At 33.3% G+C, this 26113-nt stretch overlaps 1 protein-coding gene and 1 long non-coding RNA gene across 3 annotated transcripts in view; one reads left to right on the forward strand and one right to left on the reverse strand.

Annotated features, from left to right (window-relative positions):
• Nucleotides 1-11659, reverse strand: part of LOC142225621 (uncharacterized) — a 126234-nt gene extending 114575 nt beyond the window's left edge. The window contains exon 1 of one of the 2 annotated variants that reach the window (XM_075295427.1): nucleotides 10457-11659. The gene's annotated coding sequence lies outside the window, so the exon portion shown is untranslated. The remainder of the gene's footprint in view (nucleotides 1-10456) is intronic. The other variant, XM_075295428.1, reaches the window with a different exon arrangement.
• Nucleotides 11660-13883: 2224 nt separating this feature from the next.
• Nucleotides 13884-14236, forward strand: LOC142223756 (uncharacterized). The gene is made up of 2 exons (XR_012718889.1): nucleotides 13884-14054; nucleotides 14117-14236. It is a non-coding gene; the product is annotated as an uncharacterized LOC142223756 (long non-coding RNA).
• Nucleotides 14237-26113: the final 11877 nt, after the last annotated feature.

Here is a 26113-nt window from a genome sequence, read left to right on the forward strand (position 1 = left end):
TTTACCTTGATGGAAATAAATTGGATAAACTATATTGATGAAAATTTTTTCCTTTAGTTTTGAAGGCACTTTTTTCTGGGTGTACAAATATAAAAAATCATAAAACATTTTTGTTGCAAAAGGTTAGCGTCACTGAATATTACCTGATAATTGAAGATTCCAAAATGAAGACAAATGAAAGGGTTGTTATTCTGCTGGTGTTTTCTTTCTGTATACACTATCACAAACATTGATAGATTTATTTAAAAAAACGAAAATTTTTCTCACTAATTTAAAATAACAAATATTTTATATATTTTATTTGTTATTTATTATATTATTTTACCATATTATTTTTTAACAATCTCTCCGTATACCAAAACAACGCGATTCCAACTAAAAAAACAACCGACGCGCAAATATATCGATTACACCCACGCGCAAACACATCGATTACGATGACAGGTATCGATTACAGGTAGACAATAGAAATTTAGGAAAATTTCCTATATTCTAACAAGTGTGTTTCCTTAAGTTTTGAAAGGATTGCATACTTCTTAGTACGAATGAACTAAAATATTTTTCTATGCCAAGTGTTGTTCGTATGTATGAAAAACTTTCTATTATAAAGGAAGTCGCAATTATCATTTTATAAGAAATTTTACTAATTTTGAGGAAACTTGGTTTTAGTTCGGTTTTTGTTTATTTTTACGAATGCTTTGTTATCGGTGAATAAAATTTTCTTTTTCAGTAGTAAATTCTTATACCCAGCGAAGAAAATAGTATGAGTAAAATTCCATGCCTTATTCTAGTTAATGAACTATTCCTAACTGCTTACAGTTTAGGATTTTTTTACTGAAACGAGTAAATTTTATTATTTTTCACAAAAATTTACCTTAATGGAAATAAAATGGATAAGCTATATTGATGAAAATTTTTTCCTTTAGTTTCGAAGGCACTTTTTTCTGGGTGTGCAATAAAAAATAATATTTTATCCAAAAGCTCAGTCCATTTCGTTTATATCATGCCCTGTTTCTGACTATAAATCTTTAGTAACGCACATTTCGAAGTTTCATTACAAAAATTTTGTATAAATGTGTAAATAAAAAAAAAAAAAATAAATAAAAATAAAAAATTGGTGTTCGGTCGGAGCAGGGATTGAACCCACGACCCTTTGCATGCAATGTAGACATGCTAACCACTGCTCCACGTGGCCAAAAAATGTATGTTTCTGTTAAATAATGTTATGTTTGCATGGGCTCGTGGGCGCTGCAAACTATGGTATATAAATGTAACTTATAACGATAATTGTCTACTGGTGACTATAACAGCTACGTAGCCCAGTAGATTACAAACTGTATGGTCCTCGGTTCGATCCTCCGTCCAGGCGAAAGGTAAAATTTATAAAATTGAATAATTTCTTCAACAATATTTGTATTACAGAAAAAGGTGCCAAGAACTAAAAAATTTCGTGGACGTGAAAATTATGTGAGGGAATGAGCACAATCATCTTTGGGGTGAAAATTCTTCTAAGCATATGGTATTTTTGGGCTCCAAATGCTTCCAAACATATAATATGTTCACATAAAACAAACATAATAGTGTTTCGGCAATATCCAATAATATATGTGCTTCCTGCAAAATATGTTTGGAACATATGTTAGAGAAGCGATTTTTTTTGAGGGTGTACCCGTTCAAAGTCTGTTTGCAGCCGTTGCTTTGTCGGTTGGGTGATGTTTGAGAATTTCCAAAAGGCGATTTGTAGTTAAGAATCGCATTTGATTTTCATCTCCACCCAATTCTTGTGTTTTTCGGTTCTAGATCTTTGCAATGACGCGTGCTGATGATTAAATGTTTAAAAATAAATTATTTTTATTCGTAATATTGTTGCCGTTGCTAATTTCATTTTTTATTTTGTTTTGCTTTGTTCTGCATTTGATTTGGCTTATTTGGGAGGTTATGTCAGCGAACGAATGGTTTTGGAAGAATGTAAAAAGGCGAAAACAGCAAAACGCTGGCCAACAGTTATTGCCGTTTTGTTTACAAGATATTCGTGTATGTGTCGAGTGTGTGTATGTGGACTACGAATATTTTGCCCGCATTATTTAATGGCAGAGGCAAACATTACACCTCTAAAAGGCTGGAAAAGAAGGTTGAGGGGCCTTTCGTGAATGTATTGAAAGACTATCTATGCAGTAATGACATGGAATTGTTACAATATTCTGTAAATTGTATAAAGCTTTATGCATACACGGATAAAATTAAAGTTTTCTTCATAAAGTATGAATTACAATAAAATAAAACTAAAATAGGCGCTTAATCTACACGCAAAACATTAAACGCAATGAAAACGGGTGTTGTAACGTTGTTTCTTTGTTATACCTCCACCATAGGATGATACCCCCATCCTATTGAGGAGGGTATAACCAGCGTTGCCATTTTAGCTATTTTCCCGCTAGATTTGGCTTTTTTTGAATTCGTTTAGCGGGAAAAAATGCATTTAGTTTTTTTATGGTTTTTTTTCATGACCGTTTTAGCTATTTTTAGGTTTTTTTTAGTTTCGACATATTTCTATTGAAACATGGATAAAACGGTATTTTTATCTAAACCTTGCTGCCAGAATAAGGTTGTCCACATATTTCAAAGGTTAATTGAAACATTAATAATGATTCCCGCCATTATGCGGGGCATTTTTGCAGCAAATACATCTTGTTATAAAGTTTTTTCTCATATTCATAAAAGTTAACGTAAACTTTAGATCTACTATTACCATACAAATAGATAACCTTAGATAACCTGTAACTAAATTATTAGGAATTTTAGCATTTGGCTCGTTTATGGTGTCCTTTTTTATGTTATTATAATATTCTCAAGTTATTATTAAGTTAAAATAGTAGATGTAAATTGCTTTGTACACTGAAAAAAATATTGTCGTGAAGCCAAAGATTTCATGTCCTTAACTTACGAACGCGAATTTTGCTTATAATAGCATTTGTGAATTTCTCTTACATAAACTGTTTTCCTTGTCCAAAATTCGACAAAATCGTTTTGTCATTGAAGTCGTTTTGTCCTTATAGTTAAGTGATTCAACTTAAAAATGGATATCTTTACATGAAAGAACATATTGTTAGGCTAGGGTCAATTCTGAAAAATTCTCAAAACGAATGAAATAGTCTTTAAATTTGTGGAGATTTTGTATCTTGACCACAAACCAAAAAAGCGTTAAAAAATAGAAGACGTATTTTACTTGATACATAGAATAAATTCTAATTGAAGTCGAGTCTGAATGTGGAAATTTAAATTGTCGTTAGCACGTTTTTAAAGCTTTTTCTTCATGAGCTATCAAAAACGAATGAATTCAAATTTGACGCGGAATCAATGCCAAAATCATTAGTTTACAAAATCTTTGGAACCGCGCATGCTTTTTTTCAGTGTATGCAAGAAAAAATTAAGGAAATAAAGTTTTGAATGTGGTATTATTTTTTAACATTTTTTTAAACTTTTGCAAGACTGTAAGAATGGGGTTTACTCTCTTGGGTAAAATTAGCAAAAATTTACACGTTCACGAATTTATCATTAATTCAGCGGATTCAAGCCAATTAAAACGAAACATATTGATATTTTCTAATGATATGACTTTGATATTGTTGCAGTCTCATAGAAGTAGAACTAAAATGAATACAATTAAATTAATATGCATTTTAAGTGAAATAAAGCTTTTAAGTTTGTTGAATTTCAATAAAAATTGTGACTTTTGATACAAACAAATTAGCCTTTTTTCTAGCTATTTTTTGGGAAAATCTAGCGGTTTTTGGTGAAACAATTCTGGCAACGCTGGGTATAACAAACGTTGTCATTCCGTGTGCAACAAATAAAAATATTCACCTCAGGCACCATAATGTATATATTCTTTATCGTGGTGAAATTCTGAGTCGTTCTATCGATGTCCATCCGTGCCTATGTATAGTCTCTACGTAAACCGATCCCCAGTTTTGCTTTACGGAGCCTCCAGGAAGAGAAAATCTTATACGGATACGGTTTAAATTTGATACGTGATGTTACTAAATCCAATCAAAAATAATCGCTTCTGTAACATATACAGTGAAACTTCTTAAACTTGGACAATCTGAAAACCGGACACCTCCCAAATTTGGACAGTTGTCTTGGGACGTTTGCTATATTAACACATTAAAATTAACCTCCCATATCTTTCAGAGGTTTCACTGTACTCCCAAACGCATTCTGCTTCAAACATACACTGGTAGAAAAAGTTTCGTTACATTAACGAAATGTGTCATTAAAAGTGAGCCAATGGAACAAATTCGTTAATACAACGAAATTTTTCGTTATTATAACGAATTTTCTGTTAATCATGGTAAAGTTTCGTACTATATATTTTCATGATTGGTCCAAACAAAATATTGTTTATAGTGTTCAAATATATTATGTTGCACCTTGGGCTTACACTGGTAGATATCTATACTGCTGCATGTTTATGGGATCGATAACACATTTACCGATTATTTAGTCATCGCCGACAAGTCGTATCGATCCGACACACTGTAAGATTCTTTACAAACACCGACATTCCGTCCGGAATAACTGATAGTCTGTTTTTCAATTTACGCGAAAAACAAAAACCCAACCGTTCGTTACGAGTTACTTCCACAGACTGATCTCTCCATCATACATTGTTGAATAAATACCCATTCTCTTGTTCTCTTTTCGCTCTTTACATTGCTCAAAATTATTCAAATTCAATCACAAAGGTGATTGGATCAATCAAATGTGTAATTGGAAACGGAAAATTTTTCAATCGCGTTTGTAATTGAAAATTATTTCCGAATTGATTAACAAATTGATTGAATCAATTAATATTTTAATTGGAAACGTTACAAATATCAATCATTTTTTTAATTGGTTTTTATTTTGATTTGATTCAATAATTAATTGAATTAATTAACATATTAATTGAATCCGTTTCCAAATTCAATTAAGTGTTTAATTGAAAAAATTTTGGTGATAATTTTTTGTGTGTACTATGAAAGTTCATTGACACAAAATTTCACTTAAATGAAGAAATAATAAGAATCGCATATTTTCTCTAACAAAACATCTAAACTTCGTTTATCTTAAAAATCGTTTGGTTTTTTTTTGCGTGTACCTACACAGAAAAAAACAAAATATGAATTTTCAAAAACATTAAATTCAAAATATAATTGGTTTAATTTTTTTTTTAATTAAAACGGAAATCAATCAGAAGAATTGATAATATCAATTAATGTTTTAATTGGACCAATTAATTTTTTTAATTGACTTTGGTGATAGATACTATCATTTTTGTGATTGAAGACATTTCATTTAAAAATTATTTAATTTCGTGATTGAATCCAAAAATTGTGTTTTTTTTTTGTATAGAAAGGTATGCATAACGACGATTTGCATACCAATATTGCATACCTTCACTATTTTTATGACAATGAACTGTCAGATATGCGATCATGACGATATCGATATTATGAAAATTGATAAGTAACTGTTAAACAGTAGCAACAACAATGACAAAGCTCAGATACACTCGAAATGTGTTCGTAAGACATGGCAGAGCAAAGTAAGTAAAATTAAAAAGAGAGGAAGACACTCAATAACTATTATAACATATTATAACACTCAATAACTATATAACATCAATAACATTAATATGTAAAATCATTTATATTTGCAACTAGGTTGTTTGAGCTTAGTGAAGCGAAAAACAACAAACACATTATAGCAAAGAGATATTTTAAGAATTTCAGTTATAAAGCGTGAAATGATTACACATGTTGGGTTTGTTAGATGGTTTGGAATAGTTTAGATTATCACGGAATTCCATACTTTTAATTATACGAGTTCTTCTCATCCCAAAATCGGAAATTAAAAAAAAAAAAAAAAAACAAACAAGAAAATATTTTAAAAAATTCTCATTTGGCAAAAAATTATGAAAAAAATAGGCCTTTTAACATATGTCCGCACTTGTAAGATTTTAGGGATTTTCGATACGAATTTTGGGAATGATGTATTCGGCAATATTTCTTAAAACAATTTTGTCCAAAGCAAAAAGGTTTCAATTTATATTTTTAATTCCCAAAAATTTTATCTTTTTCCTTGCCCCAAAAACTATCAATTTGAGTCTTAAGGTACTGACAAAATGCGGTGTTACTGCCCAGAAGCCAGAGTTTTACTTGTGCTTCGCTAAATAATTTTTTTTAATAATTATTTTTTATTGCCGATTTTGTATAAGAACTCATATACTACTTGACCCAAATGGTCGATAAATCCTTAAAACGTATCCTTATTTGGTCTCTATAAGAAACAAGCAAAAAATGTATAAGTATAGGAAAAATATCTTACGATAGCAAGCATGTAGGCACCTTCAAAAAGTTGGTAAAAAATCGACATTTGTTGGAAATTCAAACTTGTGGAATCTACAACTTTTCATCTAATGCATATAGGTATACATTTTTTCTTCTAGAATGCATAGAATTTTGTAGAAAAGGGCCTTCAAAGTCCAAAATACTGACTCCACTTTGTTCAAATTTTGCAATTTCTTGTAGGGGTTACAATTTTGTAATTTCTTGTAGGGGTTACAAGTCCTATGACAATCCCATATTAAATTCATCACCTCACGCACATTCGCGAAGAAAAATGTTTATTCACGCACGCTCACGCACGATACTTGTGGTAGCCAATCCCACTCACGCACATTCACGAAATGAAAAACACTTCTCACGCACGAACTACTTTTAAAGACTCACGCTCACGACAATTCACGAGATTCACGACATTTTCCAACCGGGAATGAGCAAGGATAACAAAATTCATAAATAAAATATAGTTCGAAAGTTAAACATAGGAGTATGAACTAAATTTTGATTTTTTCGTGAGCGTGATTTTCCAGAAATTTTATTCACGCACATTCACAAACCGATTTTATGTCTCACACACACACATATTTATTTTAGTCCCATTCACGCACACTCACGAGAGCTGCTTTGGATTTTGTTCACGACTCACGTGATTCACGTGTGTCACGAGACTTTCGTGTCATTTATTTTAGTCCAAAAAGAAAATTTTCATTACTTTTTTGGCTGGGTAATTACGAAGGAAAAGTAACCGTGAAAATTGCTGTTTTAACTCGATAATGTGAACTTAATACCGGCTTTCAACCTAAAGTATTTCCATTAAGAGCAAATAAACCCGTATTTATGACAAACGATGCAACGATTGTCTTTAATCCTTTTTAGTTGCTTTTAACACTTTGACGACGAATGCATCCACTGTTTTTGCGATATATTAAAGAAGTTATTCATGTAGTGTTGGGTTATAAATCCAAATTACAACATATGTTTTAAAGTAAAAAATGTTTTCCTAATTTAAAAAAAAAAAGAAAAAAAAACTTTAAACCAAAGTTCTGAAATCCTTAAAATAAGTCTTTAATTCTAAGATCCAATATCTTAGTTAATTTAAAGTGTTTTTTTAATAAAATGTTTTTGCCTTAAGAATGAAAATTTCAAATATCCGTGCCCTAAATTAAAAGACCTAACCAAAGATTACGAACTCTCTTTTAATTAAAATTTACACTGCAAACAAATATTGTTGTGAGGCCAAAGATTTCATTTGCTTATGATACGAATACGAATTTTGCTTAGCATATAAGATGCATTTCTCTGATATAAAGGTGTTTTCCTTGTCCAAATGTCGATAAACTTATCAATGAAGTCGTTTTGTCCATAATAAGTGATTTGACTTACAACTGGCTATCTTTATATGAAGGAAGATTTTGTTTGACTAAGGTCAACTTGTCTTTAATAATTCTGAAAAATTCTTTAAAATGAAAGAAATCTTGACATTTTGTATACTACTTACAAAGTAAAACTACACTGAAAGAATTTTTTACGCGATATTAAAGATTGCGCAAGCTAAATTTTAGGATGCGAAATTTACAAAATATTAAGGCCAAATTTCTTTAAAATAATGAAATTTTTATTAAAATAGAGTTTATGGTATTTGCTTCAAAAATGTTTTCCATCAAATTTAGGACACAAATTTAGTAAATTTGAGTCCCTCCGTTAAAGTCGCATGTCTTTGAACTAAGGCTAATTTTCCTTAAAGTAAAGAAACACATTTTTGATTAAAAGAAATACTCCTTAAATTAACTGAAATATTGAAACTTTAGATTTAAGATAAAAACTAAGACTTATTTTGAGGATATAGTGTCTTTTGTTTAAAGATTGTTTTGGAATTAAGAAAACATTTTTAACTTTGAAATATTCGTTATAATGTGGATTTTTAAACTGGCATTTGTTTGTACGTGAGTACCTTTATTAATAAACCACGAAAAGAGAATGTATCCTAATTTTAATTTTATTGGTCCTAGATTTAAAGCCAGATAGGTCTCTAAAAATTTCTTTATTTTAAAGAAGCCGCATCTTTGGCTCGGAATCAATACCAAAATCCATAAGGGAAGGTCAAAATCCCCGCTACGTTGGCTCCAATACCAAAATCATTAGTGTAAAGACAAAATCTTTGGAACCGGTCATGAGTATTATTTAGGTTGGGCAACACAACCGAATGATGGAGGTAGTCACAACCAATATCGTCGGCAGACCCAACCAACACCATATGTGGTATTAGTTGTGTCGACCGAATCAGTCGGGTGACACAACTGCCAACTAGTAGTTGCTACAACTGCCAAAAGGAGGTTGGCAAAAAATTCGATTGTCACAACCAATCTGTATTCTCTGTGTATTATATGTCGTAAATATATTTCAAATACGTCAAATACGGTGGACCATTTCGGTTCAAATACGAGACAATTTTAGAAACACTTTATAAATAGGCTTTCTACTCAAAACATAAAATTTTGTATATTTACAATTTATTTTGTATTGCGATATTTTTCACTATTTCTGACAAAATTTGTAAGTTAAAACATAAATCAGTATTTAATATATGGTACGCATATGCCAATCTTCTTAACTATAATATGTGTGGATCTAATATAGTTTTGTTCACATATATATTATAATTATAAATGTTAGGCAGGCACAGAGATAGGGATAAACAAAAAGGCTCTGCCAACTCTGATTCGAAATATAACGTTTTTACTGTTATGATTCGTGCCACAAATAATAGTCTTGTTTTAATGGGCGGTAAAAAATTTATTGATACATTTTCGTTTTCCCAAATTGTATTCTTTAGAACAATATTTGCCCATCTGGAAGCACATAATTCAATTAAAATATTTTGAATTGGGCACATAACTCTAAACCAAAACCTGATGTAATTGGGGGTAATATTTTCTTTATAAGAAAGTGTGCAAATTTTTATTACAAATCACATTTTTTACTGGGAGCTCTCTGAATTTACTCATGTTAAAGTAGTTAGTGTGTTAGATATTGGCGTTTAATTAACTTATTTACCTTTTTCTCATTATTACACTACATATTGCAGTTAAAATTGTACATAAGGGTTTAAAAAATGTTTTATATTGATTTTTTTTTTAACAAATTCTCTTAATTCTTCATTACTGCGAAGCCTTAAGGCTTCTCTGCGTGGTAAAAAAAAAATTAATAATTCGTTGTACATATTTTCTGTATTTAATACACATACACATTAGATCACAATGAAATTTTTGGAAAATATTTTTTTAGTATTCAGTAAATATTTATAAAAAATCTATCCAAGATTATTTTGAAAAGGGCACGCAAGATATAGCATTAAGCGGACCTTACACGGTCACTTCGACAGAGGTTCGCCTATTTATTGAGTGTTCATTCATGTTTTGCCCTTACACTGCACGAACATATATGATAACACGAAAAAATAAGAAGAAGCATAAACAAACAATGGGAAGGTAACAATAAAAATCCGGGTATATGTGGGAAACCAATGATTCCTGAAGTAATCCACGTTTAATAAATTACAAATTACTTGATGAATTTCAAAATACTTCTCGTCTAGTTTTCCATTGAATGGAAGCTGATTTTTTTTACGTTTCTGCCACAATTCTGCTTTAGATTTATATATTTATTAAATTTCCAATCAGAATAACAATTATAAATTTGTTTTTGATAAAGTTTGGCGAACATTCCCTTACACCTAAAGATTTGTGCCTCCCAACAAGAAAAAAATCAAAGTTGTTTTGATTGTATGCCAATACGTCGCCGCAAAGTGTGTGTCGTAGGGTTTATCCGACCTATAAGGTCCCCTTTAAGTGGCCCAAGTAACGGCCTTGTCACTAAATTTGCACAATTCTAATACTGTTGTTATCGCACTCTGAAGGATACGATAAGCCCAAAAAAGTTTGTAATGCGTACAAAACAATCCAATTTTGCAATCTCAGATGATCGAATTTATGACATCAGCAATAAATATTGACAACCATGACATCATACATTGACTAACGAAATTTGTCGAGTGTAATTTAACCTACCTGTCGTATTACAATATTCTAAATATCAGGTCCAGACATTCACCGACTCCAGTGAGGTGTAATACATATATGTTTTGGTGTGTGTGTGCGTTGAGTTTAAACTTCAAAGCTCTAGATACAAGTTGAGGAATTTATAGATGTCTCGATTGCTGTGTTGTTTTGGAGTTGAAACTTGCAAACAATTATGGGGGGCTTGATACTCTATGAGAACACAATTAATTTCGCTGTAATTTCACCACGAAAAACTTCAAAAGATACTGATAAGCACTTTGCTATTTTAACATTTATGATTTTCTCTATTTTTTGTGGGTGCGTATTTGGTGGGGTGTTTAAGGTTATAAGTAATTATCAGTTATCTGCTTGGAATTTTTGTGCTCTTAATTCACACCGTGGATGACCATGATTACAATAATAACAACAACACTAAATATTCTAATAGAGATATTCACACAACACGAAAATGTAGATGAATATAGCGATAAGACAACAGATAAACGAGAGTAGTTGATTGTGGTAGTAATTTACAGTAAACTTTGAATAATTTCACCAAGTAACAGATATTTTTATTTCGTGTTGGTTAATTGCTTCTTTTGTGCTGTTTATTTTTCTCTTGATTACTCTTTAATTACATATATATATATATTTTTTTTTTAATTCTAGAAGAACAATAACACCAGACATCAATAACATCACTATTATTTTATTCTTTATTTTTGTTTTCTTATTTTTTGTATTAAAATATTTTGGTTGACATCAGCCACGGCCAATTTACCGCTCTCCCCCCCCCTCTTTTGAGAAAATTCGGGTGGCACACACACACACTAGCTAACACTCGCGGCGTTCCGTCGACCCCAAGAAATACCTGACAATCAATTGAATTGAACAGAGAGAACAGCACTGAGCAATACGAAAATTTGTTGTTTGCCAAAGTATCGAGGGTGATCGTCTCGTAACGAATGCGACGGATATGTTTGTGGTGGGGAGGGACTCTCTTTGGTAGCGTAGAAGTTATTTTGCCGTTGTATGGCGTTTATTCCCTTGAAAAAGAAACTCGCTCAACGAGTCTCAGACTAGAACTGATTGTCTAGAAAATATCGGCAAATGAAATTTGCTCAGAAAGCTAAAATGTAGACAAGCAATGACTACGACTGCTAGCCCCCAACATCACTAACTGCAAAGGGCAATCGATATTCGTACAGAGAAACACACGCATGCTAACCACACACAGTAGATCAACGCTTACTGCTAGGAGTGTATGATGATGAACATCCATTTAGTAGAAGACTTGGAACGTATCTGTGGGTTGTCTCACGGCGCGCTCAATTGCTCACACACCTTTTCCGTTGGTGTGAACGGCTGCCGTTGCTTGCCCAAGTAAGACGATGGCTTCGGTGTACGTGTATACGATTGTGTTTAGCAAGATATTTTACGCTCCCAAAGTCTCGAATGAGCTTTTTTCTCATTATCACTTGCGTCAAGTTTGTACGTCCATATTTAAAACATAGACCGTGGGACCTGTTGAAAATCTGGTCGACTAATCGGTTGTTAGCGAAATGAGCAATGTAATGATTTTTACACTCCAAGCGAAAAGTTTACTGCAACTATAGTTTATAGGAATTAAATCACATAAATTAAAATTTTTATTAATATAATAACATTTTAGATGGAGACAAATTTATTTTTCTTAGAACCATGTTCACTGTACCAACATGGTTGTACACCGAAAGAATTCTCTTCCTTAAATTTACGAAGAATTCTTCATTAACTATTCTTCATGAATTCTTCATTAAAACAACGAAATTTTCATTCCTTTTTGTAAATTTTACGAAGAACATTTTACGTGTACGAAATATTCTACATTACTGTTAACGAAACTTTCTTCAAATTTCATGATTTTGTGAAGAAGTTTTTACGAATTTATGAATATATTACGAAACATTTTGCGTTAATATTTCTTCATAAAAAGTACGAAAGATTTTCTTTAAAATAACGAAGAAGTTTCATTGAAGTTGTAAACGGAATCCTTTGGCCGGTAGAATCAGAAGTGAAGAAATCTTGCGAAGCCGAAGGAGACATAAAAACTTCAGACCTCAAACCTAAACAAAGCTGAACCGCGGGTTGTTGCGAGAGTCACCGAGATCTGTGAAAAGGAGGCCTTTGATGACTCAATTGAAGCGGCTGAGTGACGGTGGTTAAAAATTTGGATGGTTCTACGGTAAATCTTCACCATTGTAAGGCCTCTTGTGCTGGCTTAAAAGTTCTCCTGATGAAAGGAGACATAGATATAGTTCTTATTCAAGAACCATACATATATAAGAACAAGATCTGTGAATTAAGCACTCCGGGTTTCAAACTTTTGCATAATACCGGTAAATATATAAATCGAGCATGTATAATTGCTAAAAACGAACTTCATTGAGCAATTCAGAAACTGTCGTAGCCAGTCTAGAGATATCCAAATGCAAATACTGGGTATCTTCAGTCTACACGGGACATGATAGGGAGATGCCTCCATGTGCCGATAAGACCTTAGTTGAGGAGTCACTGAAAACAACGACAAAACAGATTATGGGATGCGATTCAAATGCACATCATAGTATTTAGGGAAGTAGTGATATTAATGCAAGGGGAGAGCCGCTAATAGAGTTTATTTTGCGTACTAACCTGGTAGTTTGCAATAAGGGAGATGCACCAACCTTCGTCACCAAACACAGGCAAGAGGTGTTGGACGTCACATTGGCCTCTCCGGAACTGAATGATAAGATATCTGTGTGGCAAGTTTTGAGGGAACATAGCTTCTCAGATCATCGCTACATCAGTTTCAGATTGGCTGTTCGTACACCCAGAAAAAAGTGCCTTCGAAACTAAAGGAAAAATTTTTCATCAACATAGTTTATCCATTTTATTTCCATTAAGGTAAATTTTTGTGAGAAATAATAAAATTTACTCGTTTCAGTAAAAAAATCCTAAACTGTAAGCAGTTAGGAATAGTTCATTAACTAGAATAAGGCATTGAATTTTACTCATACTGTTTTCTTCGCTGGGTATAAGAATTTCCTACTGAACAAAAAAATTTTATTCACCGATAACAAAGCATTCGTAAAAATAAACAAAAAACGAACTAAAACCAAGTTTCCTCAAAATTAGTAAAATTTCTTATAAAATGATAATTGGGACTTCCTTTATAATAGAAACTTTTTCATATATACGAACAACACTTGGCCTTTCAAAACTTAAGGAAACAAACTTGTTGGAATATAGGAAATTTTCCTATATTTCTATTGTCTACCTGTAATCGATACCTGTCTCGTAATCGATGTGTTTGCGCGTGGGTGTAATCGATATGTTTGCGCGTGGTTTTTTTTTAGTTGGAATCGCGTTGTTGTGGTATACGGAGAGATTGTTAACAAATAATATGGTAAAATAATATAATAAATAGCAAATAAAATATATACAATATTTGTTATTTTAAATTAGTGAGATTATTTTTCGTTTTTTGAAAATAACAATCAATGTCGTGATGGTGTATAAAGGAAGAAAACACCAGCAGAATAACAACCCTTTCATTTGTCTTCATTTTGGAATCTTCAAATATCAGGTAATATTCAGTGACGCTAACCTTTTGTAACAAAAATGTTTTATCATTTTTTATATTTGTAGGTATTGAAATTGTAAAAGGAGGACAAAATCGTTAGGAAGCAACTTATTAAAAGTGAAAAGTACAAGAAGAAGATGAAAAAGTGCGTTTTACAGTTGATAATATCACATGGAAATTGGAAATAGGGGAATAATAAACTAATATTTCAAGGACCGTCGATGCTGTTGATTCTTAATAAATATATTCAATATATTAATAAAACATGTCTTTTATTGAAGATAAAATTGCTTATATAAATAAATAAAATTGTATTTAAAAACGAAGGCAAGCAGTTCTAATTATTAAGTAAAAGTTTTACCACATATATGTAAGATTTGTCCAAATGAATGAAAAAATTTCAATAAAATCATTCCATATATGAATTCAAATCAGTTAAATTTTTTCATTCTGTAGTATAGTGGTATATAAATATAGGAAAATGTTAACTAATATATGGAATGCAGTATACCTAATTTCTACGAAAATCACATCGTTCAAACAAACAAAAATATCTTTGGCGCTATACGAAGTTCAACTTTCTTCACAATGAGTTCATTTTAACTTAAAGAAGGGTCACTTTTTTCTGGGTGTACTTCAAAGACCATATTTCCGCCAAATGTTAGGAAAACTGATTGGAAGAGGTATAAGGAATCGTGCAAGATAATGGAGCACGCAGTGGAGCGGATTACTAAGGCCTTCAACATCTCACTGAAAGCTGCATGCCTAGAGGGAAGCCAAGGGGGAAAAATCGACCAACATGGTGGTCTACGGAGTTAAGTAATATGAGGAAATCCTGCAGGCAGCTCTTTAACAAAGCAAAGTCCACCAGAACTTCTGAGGATTGGGACGCTTACAAGAAGAATCTGAGAGGATACAAGCGAGAACTGAGAAAGGGTCAGCATAACTCTTGGATTGATTACTGCAGCAGTATTGAGAATACGTCCGAGGCTTCCAGACTACGGAAGGTACTAGCATCCACTAACTCCGCTCCAAGTTTCATTAAAACATACACAGAAAAAAATATCACCAAAATATTTCCAATTAAAAAATTAATTGAAGTTGAACATGTTTTCAATTAATAAATTAATTGATACAATTAACTTTTTAATCAAGGTAGAAACATTAAGTTAATTAAGTCAATGATTGAAAATTTTAAAATGTTCAATTAAAAAATTAATTGATACAATTAACTTTTTAATCAAATTCGAAAGGCTAAGTCAGTTAAAAAAAGTGATGAACATTTTTTTATTTTATAATTAAAAATGTATATCAAACAATCATTTGTTAACATATTCCAAATACAAACTCTAAGCCAGTTCAGAAAGTAATTGAAAATATTGACCTTTTTTAATTAAAAAATTAATTGAGTTTTGCAATCAACATCAATTAAATTTTTAATTGAATCAATAAAAAAATTAATTGAAATTTACTAATGAAATCAATTAATTTTTTAATCAAGAATTGTTTCTATGCCCAATTAAAACTGTGATTGATACTATTATTTTCGTGATTGAAGACATTTCAATTAAAAAATTAATTCGATAAATTAATTTATTGATTGAATCAAAAAAAAATTTTTTTGTGTAGGAGGGCAATTGGACAACGTCCAGTGAGGAGACGCTGGAGGTACTATTGGACACACATTTTCCTGGAAATCAGACGGTTGAACCATGTACTGGCGGCGCCAGAGTGGCTCAGCGGTCATTTCCTATCGAGGAAATTGTGTCGGAATCTAGAATAAAATGGGCGTTAAATAGCTTTGGGCCATTCTAATCTAATTAATAAATTAATTGATAGAATTAACTTTTTAATCAAGGTAGAAACATTAAGTTAATTAAGTCAATGATTGAAAATTTTAAAATGTTCAATTAAAAAATTAATTGATACAATTAACTTTTTAATCAAATTCGAAAGGCTAAGTCAGTTAAAAAAAGTGATGAACATTTTTTTTATTTTATAATTAAAAATGTATATCAAACAATCATTTGTTAACATATTCCAAATACAAACTCTAAGCCAGTTCAGAAAGTAATTGAAAATATTGACCTTTTTTAATTAAAAAATTAATTGAGTTTTGCAATCAACATCAATTAAATTTTTAATTGAATCAATAAAAAAATTAATTGAAATTTACTAATGAAATCAATTAATTTTTTAATCAAGAATTGTTTCTATGCCCAATTAAAACTGTGATTGATACTATTATTTTCGTGATTGAAAACAGTCGTTTTCATACCTAAAGCGGGAAAAGCCTCTCACTCGAGTGCGAAGGATTTCCGACCAATCAGCTTATCCTCATTCCTACTTAAGACTCTGGAGAGGATGATAGACATTTATCTTAGAACTAGCGTCGATTCGAGTTTGATCTCGAAACGACAGCACGCATACTCGAAGATCAGGTCTATTGAGACCGCTTTGCATGAAGTAGTCTGCTTTATTGAAAGCTCACTATCTGTCAATGAATACACAATTGTGGCGTTTCTACACATCAAGGGGGCATTCAATAACGTCAATCCGAGCTCTATATTAAATGGACTGGCAACTCTGAATGTTGATCCAGGTATTCTTATGCTGCTAGACGAACTGCTAATGAGGAGATGTATTTCGGCCACACTAGGACAAGTTTGGTCTTGGAGTAAATCCTGCAAAGACAGAATTAATCATGTACTGCAAAGATCGCAAAACTCCCACGGTTAAGCCCATATCCTTAGAGGGTATTGAAATTCCCTTTGGTGAGTGTGCAAAATACCTTGGCTGAACTTTAAGCTTAATATTGAAGAAAGAGCGAGAAAAACCACGGAAGCTTTGTACTCGTGCAAAAAGGCAATAGGAACAAGTATATACGGCAGTAAGTTCGGCCAGGCCGAATCTTATGTACCCTCCATAATGGATTGCATAGAAACTTGTACTAAAGACTGTCATCCACAACCGAATTACTTGGGTTGCGGTAACACTTGCCGATGGCAAGGTATCTTAAAACTTCTTAACACCGTGTTCTCAACTGTAAGTTATTCCATACGGGGTATATATTAAACAAAAAAGGCCGTAACGTAAATAATTCAGTTTGACAAAATTTTCTATAGAAATAAAATTGTGACAACATTTTCTATAGCAATAAAATTTTGACAAAATTTTCTATAGAAATAAAATTTTGACAAAATTTTTTATAGAAATAAAATTTTGACAAAATTTTCTATAGAAATAAAATCTTGACAAAATTTTCTATAGTAATAAAATTTTGACAAAACTTTCTATAGTAATAAAATTTTCACAAAATTTTCTATGGTAATAAAATTGTGACAAAATTTTCTATAGAAATAAAATTTTGACAAAATTTTTTATAGAAATACAATTTTCTATAGTAATAAAATTGTGACAAAATTTTCTATGGAAATAAAATTTTGGTAGATTATTTTTGGGGATTGGCTATATATAACTATAGACCGATATGGACCAATTTTGGCATGGTTGTTAGCGGCCAAATGTACAAAATTTCACCACGTACCAAATTTCAACCGGATCGGATGAATTTTGCTCCTCCAATAGCTCCGGAGGTCAAATCTGGGGATCGGTTTAAATGGGGGTTATATATAATTAAGACCGGTATGGAACAATTTTTGCATGGTTGTTAGAGACCATATACTAACACCATGTACTAAATTTCAACCGGATCGGGTGAATTTTGCTCTTCCAAGGGGCTCCGGAGGTCAAATCTAGGGATCGGTTTATATGGCGGCTACATATAATTATGGACCGATATGGACCAATTCCTGCATGGTTGTCAGAGACCATGTACTAACACCATGTACCAAATTTCAACCGAATTGGATGACTTTTGCTCATCCATGAGACTCCGGAGGTCAAATCTGGGGATCGGTTTATATGAAGGCTATATATAATTATGGACCGATGTGAAGCAAAGTTTGCATAGTTGTTAGAGACCATATACTAACACCATGTCCCAAATTCCAGCCGGATGGGAAATTTGCTTCTCTTAGAGGCTCCGCAAGCCAAATCTGGGGATCGGTTTATATGGGGGCTATATATAATTATGGACCGATATGGACTAATTTTTGCATGGTTGTTAAAGGCCATATACTAACACCATGTACAAATTTGAGCTGGATCGGATGAAATTTGCTTCTCTTAGAGGCTTCGCAAACCAAATCTGGGGATCGGTTTATATGGGGGCTATATATAATTATGGACCGATTTGGACCAATTTTAGCATGCTTGTTAAAGACCATATACTTACACCATGTACCAAATTTGAGCTGGATCGGATGAAATTTGCTTCTCTTAGAGGCTCCGCAAGCCAAATCTGGGGATCGGTTTATATGGGGGCTATATATAATTATGGACCGATGTGGACAAATTTTCGCATGGTTATGAGAGACCAATTTTAGCATGCTTGTTAAAGACCATATACTAACACCATGTACCAAATTTCAACCGGATCGGATTAATTTTGGTCCTCCAAGGGGCTCCGCAAGCTAAATCTGAGCGTCGGTTTATATGGGGGCTATACGTAAAAGTGGTCCGATATGGCCCATTTGCAATACTATCCGACCTACATCAATAACAACTACTTGTGCCAAGTTTCAAGTCGATAGCTTGTTTCGTTCGGAAGTTAGCGTGATTTTAACAGACGAACGGGCATGCTTAGATCGATTCAGAATTTCACCACGACCCAGAATATATATACTTTATGGGGTCTTAGAGCAATATTTCGATGTGTTGCAAACGGAATGACAAAGTTAATATACCCCCCATCCTATGGTGGAGGGTATAAAAAAGTGGGGACTAAAACCTTAACCAATGCACAATGGCTAACCACGGAAGTGATTAGACCTATAGTGCTATATGATGCTGTAGTCTGGTGGCCGTCACTTCAGCAACCGACAGGTTTAGATAAAGTTCAGCGTATGGCGTGCTTGTGTATCTCAGGCGCATTCAGTAAGACAGGAACAGATTAATGCCATGCTGCATCTATTGCACGCAGAGAAGAAACATGATTGTCACAATCATATAACATTTTAACCTGCAACCATGTTGGCTCAGTGAACATGGTTCTAAGAAAAATATAATTGTCCTCATCTAAAATGTTATTATATCGATAAAAATAATTTTGTTTGAATGAAAAGACAATGGTCACGATTTAAAATGTTATGGTATTCATAAAAAATTTCTCCTAGTTAAAAGAACATGGTCACAACCTAAAATGTTTTGATCTTTATGAAGGTTAGGTTAGGATAGGTTAAAGTGGCAGCCCGATTAAGATTCAGGCTCACTTAGACTATTCAGTCCATTGTGATACCACATTAACTAAAAGTACATATTACATATGGGCACTTCTAGTTTTAACCGCTGAACCTTCTCGATTATTTTTCTTCGCTGAACCAAACAGATTGTTCCAAAAACATTATCAGACTGCTTAAGTTAACGTTTTCCAGATCCGCCAGTAATCTGAAGCTATATGCTCCTAAAAGTTGCTTGCGCTTTACACAAAATGCAGGACACTCACACAAGAGGTGTTTAATTGATTCTTTTTCCTCCGCATCATGACAGCTCATACAATAGTCATTATACTTCGCGCCAATAGTTTTTGCAAAATCACCTATCAGGCAGCGACCCGTTATAGCAGATATCAGGAGTGATATTTGACGTCTCGAGAACATTAGCATATCTAGTGTGCGGTTTAAGTTGAAATGGGGCCATATTTGCTTGGTGTCGTTACAACCCTTGCAATTCTCCCATCGAACATTTGCCATCATAACAGCCTTCTCACGCAGTATGAGCTTGCAGGTAGCTAGGGGTATACCAACAAATTCTAGTTCCCCTGGAATATGTAAGGTAGTCCCTAGCCTTGCCAACTCATCCGCTTCGCAGTTCCCCGGTACACGCAAAGAAAAAAAACGTTTGGAAAACGCCTACCGCAAACGTTTTTCTTTTATTAGAGTTTTTTGAATTGCTTCGAAAATTTTAAATTTTTATCACCAAACAAATTCGTTTGTTACAAAATTTTTATTTTTTCAATAAAAAAAGTTATTTTTGTAACAACAACACAGTCCATTTCGTTTATATCAAACATTATTCTTTTCTGACTTTAGGTCTTTAATAAGACACATTTTACAGTTCAAAATTTAATATAGTACAATATAATGTTGAACATTTTTTCGGAATCTTCCGAACATATCTGGAATATATGTAAAAAAAAAAAAAACAAAAAAAAAACTTTGGTCGAAGCAGGGATCGAACCCATGACCCTTGGCATGCAAGTCGGACGTAGCAACCACTGCTCCACGGTGCCAAACTAAATGTTTGTTTCTGTTAAATAAACTTTGTTTATTCGGTTCGTGGGCGCTGCAAGCTATGCTATATAAATATAACTTATATGGATAATTATCTATTGATGACCATAACAGGTACATAGCTTAGTTGTTAGTGTGTTGGCTTACAAAGTGCATGGTCCGCGGTTCGATTCTCCGTCCAGGCGAAAGGTAAAAAAAATTTAAAAATTTATAAAATCGTATAATTTCTTCTACATTGTTGGTATTACAGGAGAAGGTGTTAAGAACTAAAAAACCTCGTGGATGTGAGAAAGATGTGAGGGAAAATGCAATTAGCAAGAAAACAATGTTTTTTTTTTGAGTTAGTCTTTATGAAATTGTTTTTACATCCTGGAAAAGAATAAACGTTTATCACAAAAAGTATATACTTTTCTTCCAAATACACTTCCTTACAGCGAAAAGCAAATGAGAAACGAACTTTGTTTGTCTAAAATTTCGTTTGGGAGGAAAGAATTATTTTTTTGCGTGTATGTCCCAATGGCCAGGCACCACTATTAGGTGAATATTGTACTGCTCAGCCATCTCATTGAGAGATTTGCGGTAGTCTATGGCCGTTTTCGAGTTGAGGAACACAGAGCCCAAGGATTTTATTGCAGGTTGACTGTCTGAGTATATATTCATGCCCACATTTTTTGGAACATTACTTCTCAGCCAATTCGCCACCTCTCTTATTGCTAATATTTCAGCCTGTAATACACTACAGTGATTAGGTAATCTTTTCGCTATTCGAAGTTCCAGATCATTAGAATATACTCCGAACCCCACTTGTCCATCCAATTTGGAGCCATCAGTGTAGAAATCTATATAATCTTTATTCCCCGGGGTCTGTGTGCACCACGCCTCACTGTTGGGGATTAGAGTCTCAAACTTTTTGTCGAAAAGTGGACTCGCTAAAGTGTAATCCACTACGTTAGGCACATCTGGCATTATTTTGAGGACCGAACTGTGACCGTAACTTTTTTCCGACCACAGCGATAGCTCGCGCAACCGCACAGCCGTTGTTGCAACTGACTGTTTGGCCAAAATGTCTAAAGGCAATAGATGCAGCATGACATTAAGGGAATTTGTTCCTGTCTTGCTGAATGCGCCTGAAATACACAAACACGCCATACGCTGAACTTTATCTAAACAAGTCGGTTTCTGAATGCCGACCACCAGACTACAACACCATATAGCATTATAGGTCTAACCACTGCCGTGTATAGCCAATACACAATTTTTGGTTTTAGTCCCCACTTTTTTCCTATTGCCTTTTTGCACGAATACAAAGCTACAGTTGCTTTTCTCGCCCTTTCTTCAATATTAAGCTTAAAGTTCAGCTTCCTGTCCAAAATAACGCCAAGGTATTTTGCACACTCACCAAAGGGAATTTCAATACCCCCTAAGGAATTAGGTCTAACTGTGGGAGTTTTGCGATCTTTGTAGAACATGACTAATTCTGTCTTTGCAGGATTTACCCCAAGACCATTGTCTTTCGCCCATTTCTCAGTCATCCGGAGGGCCCTCTGAATAATATCTCTGATTGTGGATGGGAATTTTCCCCTGACTGTCAGAGCCACATCATCTGTGTATGCCACCACTTTTATCCTTTCTTTTTGTAGAGTAACCAGAAGGTTATTTATAGCAACATTCCAAAATTCTGAGTTGTCAGTCCATTTAATATCGAGCTCGGATGGACATTATTGAACGCCCCTTCGATGTCTAGAAACGCCACGATTGTGTATTCTTTGACAGATAGTGAGCTTTTAATAAAGCTCTTGTAGTGCCGTCTCAGTAGACCTACCCTTCGAGTATGCATGCTGTCGATTCGAGAACAAACTTGAATCGATGCTAGATAAATATCTATCATCCTCTCCAGAGTCTTAAGTAGGAATGAGGATAAGCTGATTGGTCGGAAATCCTTCGCCCTCGAGTGAGAGGCTTTTCCCGCTTTAGGTATGAAAACGACTTTTGTTTCCCTCCACTTTCCTGGGATATATGATAAGTTGATACATCCTTTATATATCGCCGACAACCAGGGGATAATTTTGTCAGTTATTGATTGTAACTCCGCCGGAGTAATTCCATCAGGTCCGGGGGATTTGAATGGCCCAAAGCTATTTAGCGCCCATCTTATTCTAGTTTCCGATACAATTTCCTCGACAGGAAACGACCGCTGAGCAACTGTGGCACCGCCAGTACATGGTTCAACCGTCTGATTTCCAAGAAAATATGTCCAATAGTACCTCCAGCGTCTCCTCACTGGACGTTGTCCAATTGCCCTCCGATGTTTTAATGAAACCTGGAGCGGAATTGGTGGATGCTAGAACCTTCCGTAGTCTGGAAGCCTCGGACGTATTCTCAATACTGCTGCACACCCTCAAAAAAAATCGCTTCTTTAACATATGTTCCAAACATATTTTGCAGGAAGCACATATATTATTGGATACTGCCGAAACATTAATATGTTTGTTTTATGTGAACATATTATATGTTTGGAAGCAGTTTGAGCCCAAAAATATTATATGCTTGGAAGAATTTTTCCCAAAGACGATTGTGCTCATTGCCCAACATACTCGTAATTTTCAATTCCACGAAATATTTGAGTTCTTGGCACCTTTTTCTGTAATACAAATAATGTTGAAGAAATTATTCACTTTTATAAATTTTTTAAATTTTACCTTTCGCCTGCACGGAGAATCGAACCGAGGACCATACAGTTTGTAAGCCAACACACTATCCACTGGACTACGTAGCTGTTATAGTCACCAGTAGATAATTATCGTTATAAGTTACATTTATATAGCATAGTTTGCAGCGCCCACGAGCCCCTGCAAACATAACATTATTTAACAGAAACATACATTTGTTTGCCACGTGGAGCAGTGGTTAGCATGTCTGCCTTGCATGCAAAGGGTCGTGGGTTCAATCCCTGCTCCGGCCGAACACTTTTTTTTTAATTTACACACTGAAAAAACAGTGAACCCACCACACGCTCACAAAAAATCGCTTCTGTAACATATACTCCCAAACATATTTTGCTTCAAGCATATACATTTTTGGGTATTGCCCAAACATTTATATGTTTGATCTCTTCCAATATATAATATGTTTGAAAGCATATTAGTCTAAACAATATATGTTTGGGTAGTCTAAGTTTCAAACATTTTGTATTTTTGCATCCAAATTCAATAATGTTGTCTTCCAAAAAACAATATGTTATTATGTGAACATATAATATGTTTGGAAGCATTTTGCACCCAAAAATATTATATGCTTAAAAAAATTCTCCCAAACAATATTGTGCTCAAAATTTTATTTATTTATTTATATATTTACAATCATAACGAATTATGAAAATAAACAGGTAATAAGGTGCTAACAACATAGGTTTTCGACCTGAATGCTCAAAATTTTGTTTCTGCCCAATTGTATATTCCCCAACATCTTTCTCACTTCCACGAGATTTTTTAGTTCTTAGCACCTTTTTCTGTAATACAAACATTGTAGAAGAAATTATTCAATTGTATGATTTTTTTTTATTTTAATTTTACCTTTTGCCGGACGGGGATTCGAACAGCGGACCACACAGTTTGTAAGGATCAAAGAAGTAGCTGATCAATTGCCCAAGGAAAAATAAAATGTTAATTTTGTAATAACAAGCAACAACCACCAACTTAATTCAATATCGCTCCCTGTTAAATAGCGCTCCAAGCTACTAAACACATATATGTTTATAGGCTATTTCTAAATTAATATATGTTTGCATCCAAACATTTTATATTTACAAACATTTTATGTCCCAAACATAATATGTTCTAACATATTAACATATATGTCCCAAACATGTTATGCTAGTTTATGAACATTATATGCTTGCACTCAAAAATATTGTGTTTAAAAATTTGTGTTCCAAACATATAATGTTTATAGCCAAACATATGAAAAACAGTCTTTTTCATCCGTGCAGGAAGAAAACTTTCGGTTAATTTTAGAAAATTTTGAATATTTGTAGAAAATTTTAACTAAACAGTATTCCAAACGTTGCCATCACGCCGATGTCATAAAAATAAGTAAATATTTTTCGACAAATACAAGAAAATTTATTAGACATAACTAAGTTTTTTCACTTGTTAAAGAAAATTTTGTAGTTTGAAGAAAAAACTTGGAGTTCAAAATTGCAAGAATGTCTTTAGTGACATACGAAGTTCACGATGGACGCATTTTTGGTAAAATTTACAAATTTAAAGAAATTCTGAACTATTTTGTGGAAGACACGAATTTAGTTAATCTTTATGCTTCATTTGAGTATATTTTTTCCTCGGGTTTAGTTAATTTAACTAACGTACACAAAAAAGTATTAGAGTAAAGAAAACTTTGTCCAAACATAATATTTCTATGAACTAAAATGAAGTTAAATTCGCTTTAGTGAAATAGAGAGTTCATTTTTTTTGAGTGCATATTTATATTTATACTATATTAAATTTTTATAATGAAACTTCGAAATGTGGGTTATTAATCATTTTACTGTCCCAACTCTAAAAAGAGTATAGTGCCCTTTCGTTATTTTATGGAGACCCCTGATTTCTTTTAACGAACCAAGAAAAAAATTATGCCCATAATGCCAAAATGGTAAACAAAACACATGTCCACACATACATAAAATGCTGCTCTCAAGGCGAAAACATATGCTGTTTGTTTTTCTAATGTCTATTCTCTTGGTTCCGAATGTCTATTCTCTTTATTCAAATTAAATAATATTTAGGCTTAAGCATATCAAATTTTTGGCCTTATCATAAAACAGTTTTCCGAAACAACATAAAAGCGGTTTCACAGAAATTGTTCTCTTTTGATTCTTTCGCTGTGTTATGTTGATATCTTTCGTCAACTCTCCTGGTTTCCATCTCAATTTCTTTCTCTATACTCTCTTTGTCGCTTTGAATAAAATATCACAACATATGTATGTTTAGTCGAAATTTGTAAATATATATAAGTTTGCATTCACACATATGATTTTTAGGAAACATTCATGCCCCAAACATTATATATTCTAACATATTAACATAGATGTCCCAAACATTTAGTGTTAGTTTAGGAACATTACATGTTTGCACTTAAATATATTGTGTTTTAAAATTGTGCCCGAAACATATTTTGTTTATATCGGAACATATGAAAAACATATTTTTCTAACAGTGCAGTAATCATTCCAAGAGTTATGCTGAGCCTTTCTCAGTTCTCGCTTGTATCCTCTCAGATTCTTCTTGTAAGCGCCGAGTCCTCAGTCCTCTGGTGGACCTTGCCTTGTTAAAGAGCTTCCTGCAGGATTTCCTCATATTACTTAATTCCGTAGACCACCATGGAGGTCGATTTTTCCCCCTTGGCTTCCCTCCAGGGCACGCAGCTTTCAGTGAGATGTTTAAGGCCTTAGTAATCCGCTCCACTGCGTGTTCCATATCTTGCACATTTCTCATATTTGTCTCTGTTATTTCCGGTATCATCATATTGAACGATTCCCTATTCCTATTCCAGTCAGCTTTCCGAACATTTGGCGGATATGTGGTCTTGGTGATATGAACATCAAATTTGAAACTGATGTAGCGATGATCTGAGAAGCTGTGTTCACTTAAAACCTGCCACTCAGATATCATTTCATTCAGTTCGTGCGAGGTCAAGGTGATGTCCAAAACC

This window comes from Haematobia irritans, chromosome 2 (assembly GCF_050003625.1).
Source record: "Haematobia irritans isolate KBUSLIRL chromosome 2, ASM5000362v1, whole genome shotgun sequence".
NCBI classification, from domain to species: domain Eukaryota; kingdom Metazoa; phylum Arthropoda; class Insecta; order Diptera; family Muscidae; genus Haematobia; species Haematobia irritans.